The sequence below is a fragment of the Rhipicephalus microplus genome, chromosome 3 (genome assembly GCF_043290135.1).
Source record: "Rhipicephalus microplus isolate Deutch F79 chromosome 3, USDA_Rmic, whole genome shotgun sequence".
Lineage (NCBI taxonomy): Eukaryota > Metazoa > Arthropoda > Arachnida > Ixodida > Ixodidae > Rhipicephalus > Rhipicephalus microplus.
In genome coordinates this window covers 189,118,664-189,131,768 of record NC_134702.1, presented here as the reverse complement: position 1 = coordinate 189,131,768, position 13,105 = coordinate 189,118,664, and the positions used below count along the sequence as shown (strand labels likewise).

At 45.1% G+C, this 13,105-nt stretch overlaps 11 non-coding genes across 11 annotated transcripts; all 11 read left to right on the top strand.

Moving 5' to 3' along the window:
* Window positions 1-5,463: 5,463 nt before the first annotated feature.
* TRNAA-UGC (transfer RNA alanine (anticodon UGC)) lies at window positions 5,464-5,535 on the top strand. The gene has a single exon. It is a non-coding gene; the product is annotated as a tRNA-Ala (tRNA).
* A 274-nt stretch (window positions 5,536-5,809) lies between these two features.
* On the top strand, window positions 5,810-5,881 carry TRNAA-UGC (transfer RNA alanine (anticodon UGC)). The gene has a single exon. It is a non-coding gene; the product is annotated as a tRNA-Ala (tRNA).
* A 274-nt stretch (window positions 5,882-6,155) lies between these two features.
* TRNAA-UGC (transfer RNA alanine (anticodon UGC)) lies at window positions 6,156-6,227 on the top strand. The gene has a single exon. It is a non-coding gene; the product is annotated as a tRNA-Ala (tRNA).
* Window positions 6,228-6,501: 274 nt separating this feature from the next.
* On the top strand, window positions 6,502-6,573 carry TRNAA-UGC (transfer RNA alanine (anticodon UGC)). Its single transcript has one exon. It is a non-coding gene; the product is annotated as a tRNA-Ala (tRNA).
* Window positions 6,574-6,847: 274 nt separating this feature from the next.
* On the top strand, window positions 6,848-6,919 carry TRNAA-UGC (transfer RNA alanine (anticodon UGC)). The gene has a single exon. It is a non-coding gene; the product is annotated as a tRNA-Ala (tRNA).
* Window positions 6,920-7,193: 274 nt separating this feature from the next.
* TRNAA-UGC (transfer RNA alanine (anticodon UGC)) lies at window positions 7,194-7,265 on the top strand. The gene has a single exon. It is a non-coding gene; the product is annotated as a tRNA-Ala (tRNA).
* A 274-nt stretch (window positions 7,266-7,539) lies between these two features.
* Window positions 7,540-7,611, top strand: TRNAA-UGC (transfer RNA alanine (anticodon UGC)). The gene has a single exon. It is a non-coding gene; the product is annotated as a tRNA-Ala (tRNA).
* Window positions 7,612-7,884: 273 nt separating this feature from the next.
* TRNAA-UGC (transfer RNA alanine (anticodon UGC)) lies at window positions 7,885-7,956 on the top strand. The gene has a single exon. It is a non-coding gene; the product is annotated as a tRNA-Ala (tRNA).
* A 274-nt stretch (window positions 7,957-8,230) lies between these two features.
* Window positions 8,231-8,302, top strand: TRNAA-UGC (transfer RNA alanine (anticodon UGC)). The gene has a single exon. It is a non-coding gene; the product is annotated as a tRNA-Ala (tRNA).
* A 274-nt stretch (window positions 8,303-8,576) lies between these two features.
* Window positions 8,577-8,648, top strand: TRNAA-UGC (transfer RNA alanine (anticodon UGC)). The gene has a single exon. It is a non-coding gene; the product is annotated as a tRNA-Ala (tRNA).
* A 966-nt stretch (window positions 8,649-9,614) lies between these two features.
* On the top strand, window positions 9,615-9,686 carry TRNAA-UGC (transfer RNA alanine (anticodon UGC)). The gene has a single exon. It is a non-coding gene; the product is annotated as a tRNA-Ala (tRNA).
* Window positions 9,687-13,105: the final 3,419 nt, after the last annotated feature.

Below are 13,105 nucleotides of genomic sequence, written 5' to 3'. Positions count from 1 at the left end.
TTTCATCGAACTGCGCTGCCTATTTCTTTGGCTATAGAAATATGCGGCTTTCCTCAATGATGAAAAAACTGTATCAGGCGGCAATGACGAGATGGTTTTGTTTATTTCAACTAATTGATTAATTTATTGTTAGAACAAGCTGATGAGCACCAAGAAACTCGTTAATGAGTGCTCCAGATGTAACGGGGGTGTAGCTCAGTGGTACATTCTGCTTCTGGTCACCGACGCGTGCGGACGCAGGATGGAAAGCGCATCCCGAGCAGCGACAGCGGCCGACGCCGGCCGCAGTACAGCGTCTCCCCTCGTTCCAAAGGACTACAGGATTATTCTGCCTTCGTTGCCATCAGGTGAAGCGATGCGTCAAGCAGTAGCTCTACACTGCGACGTCAGCGGCCGACCGTACCGCATCGACGACTTCAGGAAACCTCTCAAAGATTTAGGCGTCATACAGCAAGTAAGTGGCATCGGAGCATATCAGATGTCGCACGTGTGGCTACTGAACATGAAGACCGTGGAAGCAAAGAAAGTGCTGACAGACGCAGGCGTTATAAAAGTTAAAGACCGGGTATGTCTCGTCATTGACCCGACGCGGCAAGAAGTTAAAATGAAATTGCACTGGCTAGCGTTCGATGTTACAAAAGACGCTATTCGACGTGCCTTCTATGAATACGGCGACGTCAAGGAGGTGACCGATGACCGATGGAGAGTCGAGGATTTTGAAGGAGTTGAATCGACCACTCGTGTAATACGCATGCAACTACGAGATGGCGTTTAAGTGGATCAACTGCCCCATCATGTGCGTATTGGCAGCAGTACGGCACTGGTCGTGGTGCCGGGAAGACCGCCTTTGTGCTTGCGGTGCCGAAGCACGGGGCATATGCGACGCGATTGTAAGGTCCCAAGGTGCAGCAAATGCCACTCTTTCGGGCATGAGCGGGATGAGTGTAACCGTTCATACGCACGAGCTGCAGGGCGACGACCAGAGACTCAACAGAGTGAACTTCTCATGGATGAGGAGGAATCTGAACAAGCGTCTTTGCCTGCGATACCACAGAAGCAGACGACATCGGACGACACGCCGGTGCTGGGTAAAAGCAAGCAAGTTTCTTCAGCCCCGGACACGAACGCCGAACGGAAGATGGGAAGTCAAGCGGCCCCAACGACTAGCGAAGAGACGCGTCCTGCGCCTGCGATGCACGCCGCGTCGCAGCTGCAAGCAACGCGCCCTGAAACGCCGGCGTCCCAGGCCAACGCTGCTTCGACTCCTCTAAACTCGGCTTCACAGCACTCTTTGGCGAACAAAACACACGAAAATGAGGATTTGCCTAGTGATCTGGATACCTTAAACATGGAATTAGAATCGGCGTCTGCAAAACGCCGTCGCGATTCAGACGACGGTGCTCAAGTAGACGAAACGCAAGTAAAGTCGGAAATGCAGTGGAAGGTGGTCAGTGGAGGCAAGAAACGAAACGCTGCCCGCCAACGGTCGTCGTCGCTCAAACGCGACGATGGCCGCTCAAACTAAAGGTGTACAACATGGATCCGCCCTGGACGACGAGAGCCCAATAAGTGAACGTGCAGGGCTCTCAGCCTGGACCCGCTCACCGATCACGTCGCTGAGCGGGTCCGTGAAAGCAGCGACGCTCAATATACGAGGACTGGCTTCCAGGAAGAAACAGACTCAGCTCTACAGACTAGCCATGGACCAAGACCTGGACATTATTGCAGTTCAGGAAACCAAAGTGGAGAGCGTGGACGCCACCGAGAGCCTACTGCAACGTTTCACCGGACGCTACACCGCCAGCGTCAGTCATGCAGTTGGTAGGTCGGCAGGGTGTGTGATCTTTGTGCGGAATAGTTTAGGTGCCAGTGTTCGAAACGTCACGTCTGACTCATCCGGAAGGTTTGTTGTTTGTGATTTGACCTTCTTTTCTCTTAATTGGCGAGTGATTTGTTTATATGCACCTCTTAAAGTTGATGAACGGTGTGTAACATTCGACGAAATTCGTACTTATTGTGAATGCGATCGCATAGTCATTCTTATGGGAGATTTTAATTGTGTGATCAGTGCCGATGATAAAACAAGTAAATCCAATTTCAACGACTCAAGCACAGTCGCGTTAACGAATCTAATTTCTGACTTAGACCTTGAGGATGTTGCAGAGTGTATTGGTAAAGGACCAACACTGTATACGCATTTCCAAGGCTCCAGTCATGCGCGCCTAGATAGGGCCTACGTATCACTGGATTTAATTCCGATTATCAGTGAGTACAATGTCCTCCCTATTTCATTTAGTGATCATTGCTTAGTATCATTTGTAATAGGTAAAAGGAATAGACGTAGACCAGTATTTAACTGGGACACGTGGAAGCTGAATTCTAATCTCTTGGAAGATGAAAAATTTATGGACAGTGTTCGAGAGGCGTTGGTAAACATAGATAGTGGGGACCAAAAATACGGAGTGAAGTGGGAACAATTTAAACAGAATATAAAGTTGATAGCTATAGAACGCTCATGTGTAATAAAACACGGAAAGAGTGAAGAAGAAAGAACCCTACGTTTAAATCTCAAAGAACTGCTAGCAGAGGACAGCAAAACGCCAGGCTTATTCACAAATGATATAAGGTCAGTAAAGTCCAAATTGGAACAAATTGATGAGGAGAAATATCGTGGCGCACAAATAAGGGCAAGGGCAGAGAAAATGACCGTAGGAGAGAAACCGACCAAAAGAATGCTTGGTCTCGAAAAACGAAACGCTCAGCGGAATGTTATACATCAGATTGAATACATGGGTAACGTTACAAGTGAACAAAGATATATAGAGGATGCTTTCAACGAGTACTACACCACTTTATTTGATAAATGTAAAGTAAATGTAGATGAATTCAAGAATGAATTTTTAAAATTAATGCCAAAGGTTGAGGACTGCAGGAAAGACAGCCTAGAGTGTCCTATTTCTGAACCGGAAGTGACAAAAGCAATCATTGCCCTCCATTTAGGAAAGTCCCCAGGACCTGATGGCTTAACAGCCGCTTTTTATAAAGAATTCAAACACGAACTAGCACCGATCCTGGCAGCGGTTTTTAACGAAGCCTTAGACATAAAGACTTTGCCACCTTCTTTTCTGCTATCTCATACTATTTTAATACCAAAAACTGAGGACGCAGTTAAATTACGTGAAGTGAAATCGTACAGGCCAACTAGTCTCTCAAATATCGACTACAAGATTTTGATGAAAGTGCTAGCAAGGAGACTGCAGACAGTTATTAATAACATTGTGGGCGACCACCAGACATGTGGGATCAAACGGCGCACTATATTCACAAACATTCACAAGGCACGAAGTGTATTGGAGTGCTGCGATGTCACAAATGATCACATCGCGATGATCCAGATAGATTTAGAAAAAGCATTTGACCGAGTACCGCACGAAATTCTTTTTCTTTTGTTAGACTATGTCAATGTTGGCAAAGTAATTCGAGATACAGTTCGAATGGCATATACTGGATGTAAAACTCGGCTAATCATCAACAAAGTTCTTGGGAAACGAATTAATGTCAGACGTTCTGTACGACAAGGCTGCCCTTTGTCTTCCCTCCTATTTTCAATTTATATAGAGTCATTTTGCCAAAAAGTCATGAAAAGCAATAACATAGTGGGGTACAAACTACAAGAAGCTGAAGTACGGGTACTGGCATACGCAGATGATATAGCTGTGTTTTGTAAAGATTATGATAGTATCGCTGAAACCATAAAAATTGTGAACCTTTATTGTAATGCAAGTGGTAGTTTGGTAAACTGGAGCAAGTGCCTGGGTTACTGGCACGGCGAATGGCCTGTGACTCCACAATTTGTGGCTGGTATTTCATGGACAACTACTCCAGTACGATACCTAGGTGTGCCATTAGAATATTATTGTGACAGTGAACCGTACTGGCGGCGTCAGGTCGTGGAGCTACGAGAAAAAGCTGAAAAACTCAATGGTTTCCAGCTATCAATTTTCGCACGAGCGACATTTTGTAACGAATTTTTAGTCAGTAAGCTCTGGTATGTCCTTCAGGTAATGCATTGTTCACGTGTGAATCTACAGAAGGTTCATCGAATATTTGCTGTTTTCTTGTGGGGTTCTTCTTGGGAGCGAACAAGTAGAACTAACTTATTCAGACGGGTTCGCTCTGGAGGACTTGGTCTGTGTCATTTGTACCTTCGTCAGTTAGTTAATCGGTTTATGTTTTTCCGAAATAATCGAGACCCATTCATACGTACTGTTATACAGCTTAGGCTTGGAAGACGGTTGCCAGAATTTGTGGTAGCATCTGTTCACATGAAAGCAAGTGTTAGAGGTTTCTTAAAAGAAGTTGTTGATTCATGTCTCTTTCTAAAAACACGTTTTTCATTGGAATACCTCAGTACGGTTTCGCGTAAAAAGTTATACAAAGATTTAGTAGAAACAGTTCTTCCTGTTCCCCTATATAGAGCATTATACCGTGTAGGCCCAGGCCAAAATGTCTTAAGCCGTGTTAAAAAAAATGGAGGTAACACCTGGAGCGAAATCCTTTTTCTTTAAGTTGCACACTGGGACCTTGCCCGTGAAAACATGGATGCAAGAAAAAGGTTTATTCGTTCCTTGGGGTGTTGATTGCCTTCTCTGCAAAAAGCCGGAAACAATTGAACATGTTTTCCTGGACTGCTGGGATGCAGTCTTTTTCTGGGATGTTCTCCAAAGGACTTTGAAAAAGGATCTGCCTCTCGATGCCTATGGCATCAGATTTCTACCAGTATCAAATGAAGAAGGAATACCTTTCGACCTAGTTATGTTACTGGGCCTGCACGGTATATGGCAATCTAGAATGGCGGTGCGCCATGCTGATGTTAATGCACGTCCGGTCAGGCAATATTTCTTTCAATCTGTCTGTTCGTTCGTGGAAGCACAAAAGGTTCAACAAGAGGTGCCCGAGTGGCTTCATCAAGTAGAAAGCCTTCTACAGATGAAGGAATTTTAAAAAGCCTGTTAAATATGATGCTTTTTACCTCTTTTTTGTTTCATGTTTCTACTTTGTTTGATGTATATATGTTTGTGAATGTTGTATGTAAACAGGCAATAAAGAAAGAAAAAAAAGGGTGTAGCTCAGTGGTAGAGTGCTCGCTTTGCATGTGAGAAGTCCCGGGTTCAAGCCCCGGCACCTCCAAATCGCTCTCGACTTTAGCGGTATCTTTTTTTATTGCCTGTTGTAATACTACGGCACCACGAGTTACCGGTGCGCATATCATGAAATACATTTCATCGAACAGCGCTGCCATTTTCTTTGACTATAGAAATATGCGGCTTTCCTTAATGATGAAAAAACTGCATCAGGCGGCATTGACGAGATGATTTTTATGTTTGAACTAATTGATTAATTCGTTTTTAGAACAAGCTGATGAGCACCAAGAAACTCGTTAATGAGTGCTCCAGATGTAACGGGGGTGTAGCTCAGTGGTAGAGTGCTCGCTTTGCATGTGAGAAGTCCCGGGTTCAAGCCCCGGCACCTCCAAATCGCTATCGACTTTAGCGGTATCTTTTTTTATTGCCTGTTGTAATACTACGGCACCACGAGTTACCGGTGCGCATAACATGAAATACACTTCATCAAACAGCGCTGCCACTTTCTTTGACTATAGAAATATGCGGCTTTCCTTAATGATGAAAAAACTGCATCATGCAGCAATGACGAGATGATTTTGTTTATTACAACTATTGAATTATTTTATTGTTAGAACAAGCTGATGAGCACCAAGAAACTCGTTAATGAGTGCTCCAAATGTAACGGGGGTGTAGCTCAGTGGTAGAGCGCTCGCTTTGCATGTGAGAAGTCCCGGGTTCCATCCCCGGCACCTCCAAAGCGCTCTCGACTTTAGCGGTATCTTTTTTGATTGCCTGTTGTAATACTACGGCACCACGAGTTACCGGTGCGCATATCATGAAATACATTTCATCGAACAGCGCTGCCATTTTCTTTGACTATAGAGATAAGCGGCTTTCCTCAATGATGAAAAAACTGTATCAGGCACCAATGACGAGATGATTTTGTTTATTTCAACTATTGAACTATTTTATTGTTAGAACAAGCTGATGAGCACCAAGAAACTCGTTAATGGGTGCTCCAGATGTAACGGGGGTGTAGCTCAGTGGTAGAGCGCTCGCTTTGCTTGTGAGAAGTCCCGGGTTCAAGCCCCGGCACCTCCAAATCGCTCTCGACTTTAGCGGTATCTTTTTTTATTGCCTGTTGTAATACTACGGCACCACGAGTTACTGGTGCGCATATCATGAAATACATTTTATCGAACAGCGCTGCCATTTTCTTTGACTATAGAAATATGCGGCTTTCCTTAATGATGAAAAAACTGCATCAGGCGGCAATGACGAGATGATTTTGTTTATTTGAACTAATTGATTAATTCATTGTTAAAACAAGCTGATGAGCACCAAGAAACTTGTTAATGAGTGCTCTAGATGTAACGGGGGTGTAGCTCAGTGGTAGAGCGCTCGCTTTGCTTGTGAGAAGTCCCGGGTTCAAGCCGCGGCACCTCCAAATCGCTCTCGACTTTAGCGGTATCTTTTTTGATTGCCTGTTGTAATACTACGGCACCACGAGTTACTGGTGCGCATATCATGAAATACATTTTATCGAACAGCGCTGCCATTTTCATTGACTATAGAAATATGCGGCTTTCCTTAATGATGAAAAAACTGCATCAGGCGGCAATGACGAGATGATTTTGTTTATTTGAACTAATTGATTAATTCATTGTTCGAACAAGCTGATGAGCACCAAGAAACTCGTTAATGAGTGCTCCAGATGTAACGGGGGTGTAGCTCAGTGGTAGAGCGCTCGCTTTGCATGTGAGAAGTCCCGGGTTCAAGCCCCGGCACCTCCAAATCGCTCTCGACTTTAGCGGTATCTTTTTTTATTGCCTGTTGTAATACTACGGCACCACGAGTTACCGGTGCGCATATCATGAAATACATTTCATCGAACAGCGCTGCCATTTTCTTTGACTATAGAAATATGCGGCTTTCCTTAATGATGAAAAAACTGCATCAGGCGGCATTGACGAGATGATTTTGTTTATTTGAACTAATTGATTAATTCATTGTTAGAACAAGCTGATGAGCACCAAGAAACTCGTTAATGAGTGCTCCAGATGTAACGGGGGTGTAGCTCAGTGGTAGAGTGCTCGCTTTGCATGTGAGAAGTCCCGGGTTCAAGCCCCGGCACCTCCAAATCGCTCTCGACTTTAGCGGTATCTTTTTTTATTGCCTGTTGTAATACTACGGCACCACGAGTTACCGGTGCGCATATCATGAAATACATTTCATCGAACAGCGCTGCCATTTTCTTTGACTATAGAAATATGCGGCTTTCCTTAATGATGAAAAAACTGCATCAGGCGTCAATGATGAGATGATTTTGTTTATTTGAACTAATTGATTAATTCATTGTTAGAACAAGCTGATGAGCACCAAGAAACTCGTTAATGAGTGCTCCAGATGTAACGGGGGTGTAGCTCAGTGGTAGAGTGCTCGCTTTGCATGTGAGAAGTCCCGGGTTCAAGCCCCGGCACCTCCAAATCGCTCTCGACTTTAGCGGTATCTTTTTTTATTGCCTGTTGTAATACTACGGCACCACGAGTTACCGGTGCGCATATTATGAAATACATTTCATCGAACAGCGCTGCCATTTTCTTTGACTATAGAAATATGCGGCTTTCCTTAATGATGAAAAAACTGCATCAGGCGGCAATGACGAGATGATTTTTATGTTTGAACGAATTGATTAATTTGTTGTTAGAACAAGCTGATGAGCACCAAGAAACTCGTTAATGAGTGCTCCAGATGCAACGGGGGTGTAGCTCAGTGGTAGAGTGCTCGCTTTGCATGTGAGAAGTCCCGGGTTCCATCCCCGGCACCTCCAAAGCGCTCTCGACTTTAGCGGTATCTTTTTTTATTGCCTGTTGTAATACTACGGCACCACGAGTTACCGGTGTGCATATCATGAAATACATTTCATCGAACAGCGCTGCCATTTTCTTTGACTATAGAAATATGCGGCTTTCCTTAATGATGAAAAAACTGCATCAGGCGGCAATGACGAGATGATTTTGTTTATTTGAACTAATTGATTAATTCATTGTTAGAACAAGCTGATGAGCACCAAGAAACTCGTTAATGAGTGCTCCAGATGTAACGGGGGTGTAGCTCAGTGGTAGAGTGCTCGCTTTGCATGTGAGAAGTCCCGGGTTCAAGCCCCGGCACCTCCAAATCGCTCTCGACTTTAGCGGTATCTTTTTTTATTGCCTGTTGTAATACTACGGCACCACGAGTTACCGGTGCGCATATCATGAAATACATTTCATCGAACAGCGCTGCCATTTTCTTTGACTATAGAAATATGCGGCTTTCCTTAATGATGAAAAAACTGCATCAGGCGGCAATGACGAGATGATTTTGTTTATTTGAACTAATTGATTAATTCATTGTTAGAACAAGCTGATGATCACCAAGAAACTCGTTAATGAGTGCTCCAGATGTAACGGGGGTGTAGCTCAGTGGTAGAGCGCTCGCTTTGCATGTGAGAAGTCCCGGGTTCCATCCCCGGCACCTCCAAATCGCTCTCGACTTTAGCGGTATCTTTTTTCATTGCCTGTTGTAATACTACGGCACCACGAGTTACCGGTGCGCATAACAGGAAATACATTTCATCGAACAGCGCTGCCATTTTCTTTGACCACAGAAATAGGCGGCTTTCCTCGAAGACTAAAAACTGTGTCAGGCAGCAATGACGAGATCATTTTCTTTTATATTTGGACTAATGATTTATTTTATTGTTAGAACAAGCTGATTAGTACCAAGAAACGCGTTAATGAGTGCCCAGACGTAACAAGGGTGTAGCTCAGTGGTAGAGCGCTCGCTTCGCATGTGATAAGCCCCGTGTTCAAACCGCAACACCGCTAAAGCGCTCACGACTTTAGCGGTATCTTTTTATGGTGTGTTGCAATACTACGGTACAATAACCAACCAGTGCGCAGATCATAAAGTACATGTTCTCGAACATCGCTGCCATTTTCTTTGACCATATAAACAGGCCGCTTTCCTCAATGACTAAAAACTGTGTCAGGCAACTGTGACGAGATGATTTTGTTTGATATATCAACTAATGATTTATTGTATTGTTAGAACAAGCTGATTAGCTCCAAGAAACGCGTTAATGAGCGCTCCAGACGTAACAAGTGTGTAGCTCAGTGGTAGAGCGCTGGCGTTGCATGTGAGAATTCCCGGGTTCGAACCCCAGCACCTCCAAAGCGCTCTCGACTTTAGCGGTATCTTTTTTATTTCCTATTGTAATACTACGGCACCACGAGTTACCGGGGCGCATAACATGAAATACACTTCATCAAACAGCGCTGCCATTTTCTTTGACTATAGAGATAAGCGGCTTTCCTCAATGATGAAAAAACTGCATCATGCAGCAATGACGAGATGATTTTGTTTATTTGAACTAATTGATTAATTCATTGTTAGAACAAGCTGATGATCACCAAGAAACTCGTTAATGAGTGCTCCAGATGTAACGGGGGTGTAGCTCAGTGGTAGAGTGCTCGCTTTGCATGTGAGAAGTCCCGGGTTGAAGCCCCGGCACCTCCAAATCGCTCTCGACTTTAGCGGTATCTTTTTTCATTGCCTGTTGTAATACTACGGCACCACGAGTTACCAGTGCGCATATCATAAAGCACACGTTCTCGAACATCGCTGCCATTTTCTTTGACCACAGAAATAGGCGGCTTTCCTCGAAGACTAAAAACTGTGTCAGGCAGCAATGACGAGATCATTTTCTTTTATATTTGGACTAATGATTTATTTTATTGTTAGAACAAGCTGATTAGTACCAAGAAACGCGTTAATGAGTGCCCAGACGTAACAAGGGTGTAGCTCAGTGGTAGAGCGCTCGCTTCGCATGTGATAAGCCCCGTGTTCAAACCGCAACACCGCTAAAGCGCTCACGACTTTAGCGGTATCTTTTTATGGTGTGTTGCAATACTACGGTACAATAACCAACCAGTGCGCAGATCATAAAGTACATGTTCTCGAACATCGCTGCCATTTTCTTTGACCATATAAACAGGCCGCTTTCCTCAATGACTAAAAACTGTGTCAGGCAACTGTGACGAGATGATTTTGTTTGATATATCAACTAATGATTTATTGTATTGTTAGCACAAGCTGATTAGCTCCAAGAAACGCGTTAATGAGCGCTCCAGACGTAACAAGTGTGTAGCTCAGTGGTAGAGCGCTGGCTTTGCATGTGAGAATTCCCGGGTTCGAACCCCAGCACCTCCAAAGCGCTCTCGACTGTAGCGGTATCTTTTTTATTTCCTATTGTAATACTACGGCACCACGAGTTACCGGGGCGCATATCATTAGGTACATCTATTTGAACAGCGCTGCCATTTTCTTTGATCCTAAAAGTACGCGGCTTTCCTCATTGATAAAAAAACTATCAGGCATCAATGACGAGATGAATTTGTTTATTTCAAAAAATGATTTATTTTATTGTTAGAACAAGCTGATGAGCACAAAGAAACTCGTCATTGAGTGCTCCAGATGTAACGGGGGGTAGCTCAGTGGTAGAGCATCGCTTTGCATGTAAGAAGTTCAGGGTTCAAACCCGGCACCTCCAAAACGCTCTCGACTTAAGCGTTAGCTTCTTTTTTTTGCGTGTTGTAATACTACGGCATCATGTGTTACCAGTGCGCATATCATAAAGTACATCTAATCGAACATCGCTGCCTATTTATTTGACCATAGAAATATTCGGCTTCCCTCAAGTACGAAAAAAAAACTATCAGGCAGCAATGACTAAATGATTTTGTTAAATTTCAAATAAAGTTATTGTATTCTTAGAACAAGCTGATGAGCACCAAGAAGCTTGTTATTGAGTGCTCCAGACGTAACGGGGGTGTGGTTCAGGATGAAATACGAAGACGACGTTGTGAACGGTCGCTTTTTTCATGTTCTCCGCTTCGAAGGATTTATCTTCCATGGGCTGAGGTGCTGCTCAGGCTTCAGACAGCGGCAACGACTACCCTGTTGTATTTCCTCGCTTTCCCACCGGTAAGCTCGTTGAGGACTGTGTTTTTCTACATACGGACTTAGCAGCTCGCCCTTACCGGGTTCAAGATTTCAGAGATGCTTTTCGGGACATCATTGACTTAAAGGAAATTAGCTCCATTGGTCAATTTCAAATGTCTCATGTTTGGATGGTCACATGCAAGTCAACGCGGACGAAAATGAACTTGGTCACAGGAGGCGAAGTTTCCGTAAAAGTCGTCGATGCCTTGTTATTGACCCACGGAAGTGAAGGTTAAGCGTATCTGGCTCCCTGAGTGTTTAGAGGACGCCTATGTTTGCAAGGCACTGCAAGCTTTTGGGAAGGTCAAGTATTATCACAGGAAAGCTGGAAAGTAGCGGACATATTGAACAAATGCGGACGCTAAATAGGAATGTTGTTTTGTCCCTTGCTGATGGAGTTCGCGTTGCTGATATACCTCCTATTCTTGTTGTCTGCGGAGTGCAAAGCCTCGTCCTGATACCTAGCCACTTTAAACTTTGCCTTCGGTGCAGTAAGGTTTGACACATCTGTTGAAACGGCAGGACCCCTCGCTGTGACAACTGTCGACGCTTCGATCATCCGGTCGAGGATTGTGTTATGACATATGCCAACAAGCTGTGATAGCGCGCACAACAGCCAGATGATAGCCTACAAGGGCAGATTACGGATGCCACCGAAGTTGTGGACGCAACGGAGACACACCGTCAATTTCAGATGCTGCGGGCTCCACCACAAAGAATCCAGAAGAGGAAAAAAAGTCACTCACTGTTGACACAGTTGAAACTTCTGCGTGCAAAGAGCCAAGTGAATCATGCAAGCAGCATACTGTTGTGACTAGCGCCCGAGCTGACGAGGGAGAGGCGCTCTTTCGATCTTCAAACAAGGAGCCGACTGGCCAGCTGCCTACGACCGCCAGGCATTGTCCCTCCTAGCCGGAGGGTGAGACGTCGTGTCGCCACGACGCCGTAAGCCGTTCGGAAGACGACAACGAGTACAGCATCTTCCTTGGAAGAGACTGCGGCGGCCGCCGCAAATTGCCTCGCTAATTAAGCGAGCAGTTCGGCGAACTCTTTGATGTATGCTGTCGTGAGCTTGGGACCCCTCGACCAGTGGCACACACACGACGAGAAGCCCCGCTGGCGCCACCTTGGATTGCAGTGATCATGGCTCAATAATGGACGTTCACGTGGGCCTTGCATGCTCGCCCCCTTCACCTGTTGTGTGTGATCTGTGATTCAACAGTAGCATCTGCACGTGTTCCCTGGTCTAGTGATCTGGGGAGAACATACCCTTTATAATGAGCCACCCGGCTCATTCGAAGGAGTGACATGTAGAGGAACGCCAGATTCGAGACCTCACCATGTAAGAAAGAGCTCGTCATGTACGACAGCTCACCTTGTATATGTTGTAAATAAACCCTCATCAAGTCTCCCTTCCCCCTGCCTCAAAAACTTCATCCCGGATCTTTAGTGCCAGCAAACCCCGGTCGCCACAATACCCAAATTGGCACCATACAACCTTTGGCACAGTTCCTATGAAGAGTGCTGTTGCGCTGACCCATAAAGATGCCGGAGAACCGCCACTACAAGAAAGACACTCCGGGCTGGATCCCGCAGAAAGTTCTTCACCTGTTTGCGGTGCAGCTCCGCAGCAGCTTTTTCGTCATGGTGCAGTGTCAGAAGATGATATGCAGATCTTTATGAATTCAGCAATACCGAATGTCGCGCATCCTACAGCTCGGATTCAAGCAAAGGTAGTGACCCGGCGTCTGTGACTAGAAAGTCACGCCGTCGCTGAAAGTTCATGCCCGAGGGGAAGTGTCGCCGATCCCGATCTAGGAGGCCTGGTGGGGGTTAACTGGAAGCCTCAGCGCCAACTCTTGGGACGGAAGAAGTAAGACGATAAGTGCATTGGAAGGTAGTCACCATTTCGCAGTCTGAGTGACTCATCAGTG